This window comes from Catharus ustulatus, chromosome 13 (assembly GCF_009819885.2).
Source record: "Catharus ustulatus isolate bCatUst1 chromosome 13, bCatUst1.pri.v2, whole genome shotgun sequence".
Lineage (NCBI taxonomy): Eukaryota > Metazoa > Chordata > Aves > Passeriformes > Turdidae > Catharus > Catharus ustulatus.
The window spans coordinates 18,072,399-18,077,714 of record NC_046233.1 but is presented as its reverse complement, the minus strand read 5'-3'; positions in this window follow the sequence as shown (position 1 = coordinate 18,077,714).

Here is a 5,316-nt window from a genome sequence, read left to right as displayed (position 1 = left end):
TTGAATCTGGAGTTGCTTCCATTTCCCCAGGAAGAAAGGGCGGCCACAGCCGGCTGTGGGACAAAGCCTTTCACCCCGCCCACTTACACTGCAAGGTCTGCAAGCCCTGTCTGGAAGCACACGGTGCCAGCGTGACACAGCGCAGTGCCAGTGCCACGCTCCACACAGTGGCAGTGTGGGACACGACACCAATGTGACAGTGCAGCACTAGTGTGACACACAAAACGCTGGGACAGAGCTGGGACACGGGGCAGAGCGAGGTCTCTGTGTGCAGCTGACACATGCCAGCTGAGGTGCAGAAAAACACAGCTGTTGGTGTAAACAGCTCAGTTCTTTATCCTGTGTGCACGCAGAGCTTGGACCCGCACAGTTCACTGCAAGGCAGGCGCATTGCTTTGCCCCCAGAATGGTGTGGGCATGGTGCAGACTGGCTGCCTGGAATGCAGAGCTTAGGAACAGAAAGTCAAAGTTTGATAAGCACAGCAGTGTCAAAAAATGCCAGGAAAGGGCAGAATGAGGGGGGTGACATTAAGGGCCGTGTTCACTATGCTGCTCTAGCTCCCCCCATCCAGGCCGGGCCACGCAACACAGACCACCATGGGCAGGAGCTGAGGCTACCCTGAGGAAAACCAGCCATGGAGGGGGGCAAGGGCTGCCCCTCCCCCTCAGGGAAAGCCATCATACAGTAGGACTGGGGCTGCCAGCCCTCAGGGAAAGCCACCATAGAGAGTGTAATAGGCTGGGGCTGCCAGCCCTCAGGGAAAGCCACCATGGAGAGGCTGGGGCTGCCACCCCTCAGGGAAAGCCACGATAGAGTGGAGCTGGGGCTGTGACACCTATGGGAAACTGCTATGGCAGCCACCTCCAGAGGTTTTGATGTATTTGTTTCTGGGTTTAATGCTCATCAAAGTTTAATTTAACATCGTTGGAAACAAGCATGACATACAAGAGTATTTAAAAATTGAGTCTGAACTAATTATTAAGGATAAAGCCTGTTAACTCTAAATTTACCTTTTCATGGTTGCGAAACAATACATGAAAACAATAGAGAACTTTTCTTATATCTGACTTCAAATATCCATAATGTAAAATTCACTCTGAAGACAGGAAAAAAGAAAACAATGAAAATAGGACATATCTTCACAAGGCACAGAGAAGAAAACAAAAACTAGAGAACCTTACAAAAAATAGTTTTTCTTCTTCATCTTGTCAGTATTTTCTCTTTGAACTTCTGTTATCTTACCTGTCCCTCCCAAAATAGGGCACATTACAGCATTTTTTTGTCTCAGTGATGTATTTCCCCAATTGCTGACTTGCCATTTCAACTCTGGTTTACTGGAAATACACAACAAGAGATAGTCTGTGGCAGATAGTTGCACAAGTCTCTAGATTCCTGACCATTCACCTCTGCCAATGCTCACAGTGATCTCCTAACACATCTGAGCTTCCTGTCTTTCTGTGAGAAAAAGATTTGGCTAAAGCCAAGGAAACAGTGCAGGGGAGACCGAAACTGTCTCTTGAGGCACTTTCTGGAAGGCCTACAAGGACCCTGCCTTTCCTCAGAACAGAGGTGGTCATGATGCATAGTGTTGGCAGTCTTGCCCTAGGTACCGCCTCTCTTCCAGAAGAACTTTTGTCCACTTCATCACTGGTCTGCCCCTCCAGTTCCAGGGCCTTGAACCTGCTCTATAAGGTACTAAACCTGTGAGTCAACTACAAGTCTTTAGAATAAGGCTGTCAGCATGTCTCTAACGAGGATATTTTTAGTCAGGCATACAATATATTCTCAAAAGAAGGACAGAAGGAGTAGAAATCACACAAGAATCCAGCACAATACAGCTTTTTCAGCTGGGTTCCTGATGACCAGTGCTTGCACTAGATTGTCTTTTTGCCGGTTCTCCTGATCACTACAATCCCATGGTCAGGACCAAAATAATTTTAGTGCCAAACTCCTGTCGCCTGAAAACATCACACTCTTTTTTATCCAGCCGCTAAGTTGATTTTATTAGTATTTTCCTTATCTTGGCAGTTCTACAAGATGTCCGTATAACCTCGAATTTTTGCACACTTTTTGTCCATGGCATCCTTCTTCCCAAGCTTTGTCAGCCTCCCTGTCAGTCTGAGATCAGAAACGTGCCCAGCTCTGAGGTACTGATTGTCCTTTTCTGGACATCACTTTGAGCTTGCAGGCTGCAATGCGTGTCTCAGGTTCAATGCGTCTTCTTGTTGATCAGGTTGAAAGTGCAAAGCTGGAGCACTGAAGGACATCCTTTCTTCAGGAACTGTGACCTATGGCACAGTTTGCCACAGGTCCGCGCCCCCACCTCCCAGCGTGCCAGAACGTCCCGGGAACCATTGCAGGGCTCAGGGCTCTCCCCTGTGGGCGAGAGCCGCCATGACAGCGCGGGCGCTGCGCGGCAGAGCTTGGAGGGCGGGAAGGCCCCGGGGGTCCCTGCCCGGGGCCGAGCTCGCGCAGTTCCCTCAGCGCCTTCCCGCCGCGCTCCCGGGAGCCGGGCAGGCGTTCTCGGCCTCGGGGAGCAGCGAGCGGCCACTGCTGGGTCCCAGTGCACACATCTGCTGCTGGCCGATGAAATTAAAGAGTCAGGAGACTTGCTCCCTTGAAAGGCCTTTATTTGTAAAATCAGCTTGGATGGGGAACCCGAGGAGCTGCGCATGCCGCCTGCTGCTCCTGGCTCCCGATGGACAACGCAGAGGAGGAGGAGGAGGAGATATGCAGCTTTGTCTTCAGAGGCAGAACTCTAGACTCCTTCCTTAATGTGAATCCCTGGGAAGACCACTTCTGGCTAGTAGTCTGGGGATGTCATGTTGATAAGGTGCTATTCATGTCATGGTGGTGGAAACAAAGCAGCTCGGGGTGGTGACTCATATTCTACGCTGTTTTCTGCACCTGGGGACACTCATCTCAGCTCTAGGTGTCATTTGGACTCGTTGTCTTAAGGGGTTTTATGTCCGATAATGTCCCAGTGTCCCTTGCACTCCTTTCATTTGCATATGGGTTCGTGATGTCACCCTCCTCCCAGGCGCCATTTTCAGGGAAGCAGCAGCAGCAACACCTGACGGAGGGAAAAAGGGGTAGACAGGTAGGACAGAATGGGGACTGGAACAGAATGGGGCAAATAATTCAACATTAACAATTAACATCAACCAGCAACCAGAACAGAGTAAAGCTTAACATTAACAATTATACATGAAAAGCCAAAACTTAAGAACTTGTTCATAACAATTCCCCCCTCTATTTCTTTGATCAGGCCTTAGCCTGCATCAACCACTGACCTCTGATTCTTGGATATAAAATTTTTTTAGTTTCTGATATTGCTCATATATTTCTCTGGCCCCTTTTTGCTCCTGTATTTGACTTTCTTGTTCCCGGCTCTCCGTTAACATGATTTTGGTTTGTATTGGGTTAGTTAGCTCCGGGAGTTGTATGCTGGCTTGGATAGTAGAGGTTACCATTTGGATTAGGCAGGGAAGTAGGCATGGCAAGAATAACATTCCTGTGATTGCACATACTATAACAAACGCAGCCTTCTTCCACCATGTTCCTTTAAACGACCAAAAGTTGTCCCACCAGTTGGAATTGATTAGAGGAGTCCATTCTTGGTTGCCTACATATGCCAATTTTCAGATTTCCTTGGAAATATTTTTGATAACTGAACACTTATCATCAGTTTCCAGGCAGCACTCAGAAGAATTAAACTTCCCGCATATTCCCCCTTCATCTGCCAATAGATAATCCACGGCTAATCTTATCTGGTAGATCACTAATCTTGTTTGGGCCAGCTGGTCCATATTGCACCTTTCCACTTTTGGCTGCCCCCCATTTCAATTATACTTCTCTTCCTTTTGTTGGTTTTTCTTAATCCATCATACACTGGGTCTCCTAGATGTGCTCCTGATTCTTTAGGTAATAATAAGAAGACTGGTTAATAATTCCTATTGTGCAACTTCCTGCCCAGTCTCCAGGTAATTTTGTGTGTGCTGTGTTAGCACAGATCCAACATAAAGGAGGCGGAGCTTCACAATATATGTCCCTGATCTCTGTTGGGAATTCACAAAATTTTGACAGTTCTCTTACTCCCCAAAAGGGATTTGCTCCATTTTCTGCACATTCCTGTAGTTCATAGCCTGTATGGTAGATACACCTTCTTTCCTTTTCCCAAATTGACCAATATGTATTAGGCTCTCTGGGGACCCACCTGGTGCCGAGATTTTTTGTTACTAGATGACTTTGGCAGGCCATTTTCCCCATGGGAGTGTTATGTCATTTTCCTGTTCTCATAATACATTCCTCTTCAATTACAGTAATTAAACTAATACAAGCCGCACTGAGTATAAGCCGATTTGCCGGGTATTGGCAAACATTTCGTTCTTTGTCCATAAATGAGCTGCACCTGAGTATAAGCCGCTCTGTCGTTCACGGGGAGGACCCGCGTGCAATAAAGTTGCCAAATAGTAACAGAATCGCGGCAGGACGGGCCATGACGGCTCGGGGCTGCCGACAGGGCTGGGTGGCCCAGCTCGGCACCGCCGCTCGGTGGGGCTGCTTGCCCCAGCTGCCGTCACCCCGCTGGGCTCGCTCGCCCCAGCCCGGTGCTGCGCCACGGTGGCAGGGGGGGCACAGAGCCCGCCGGCACCCGCGGCGGCGGTGGGAGGTGGGGATAGAGCCCGCTGGCACCCATGGCGGCGGCACGCTGGGACGGGAGCCCCCCGAGCCATGGGGCCAGCAGCACGGAGCCCCCTGCCTCCCCCCAGACCGCGGGGCCAGCAGGAGAGAGCCCCGCCTCCCTCCCGAGCCGCGAGGACAGCAGGAGAGAGCCCCTGCCTCCTCCCGTGCCATCAGGCCAGCAAGAGAGAGCCCCTGCCTCTCCCCGTGCCATCAGGCCTGCAGGGCAGAGGCCCTGCCCCCCTGAGCCGCGGGGTCAGCAGGAGGGAGCTGCCCCGCCTTCCCCACCCCCTGTGCTGCCTGCACGGAGCAGCTCCACCCGCCTCGCAACAGAGTAACCAATTTGTAACAACCGCATAAATGCAGGGTTTTACGGGCAGGTGCTCGACTTTGCAGTTTGCACTGACTTGGTTTGCACTCCCAGGGTTGAAAATGTCTGAAAATTATTCACATATTAGCCGCTCCCGAGTATAAGCCGCACTTCTGGTGTGGAAGCAAAATTTTGGTCAAAACAGTGTGGTTTGTATTCGTGAAATTACTGTACCTTGGACTTCAAATCTCATTGCTCTTTTCCTCTCTCTATCCCAGTCTGTGACTCCTGTCTGATTTGTTTCCACTTTAGTATTTCCAAT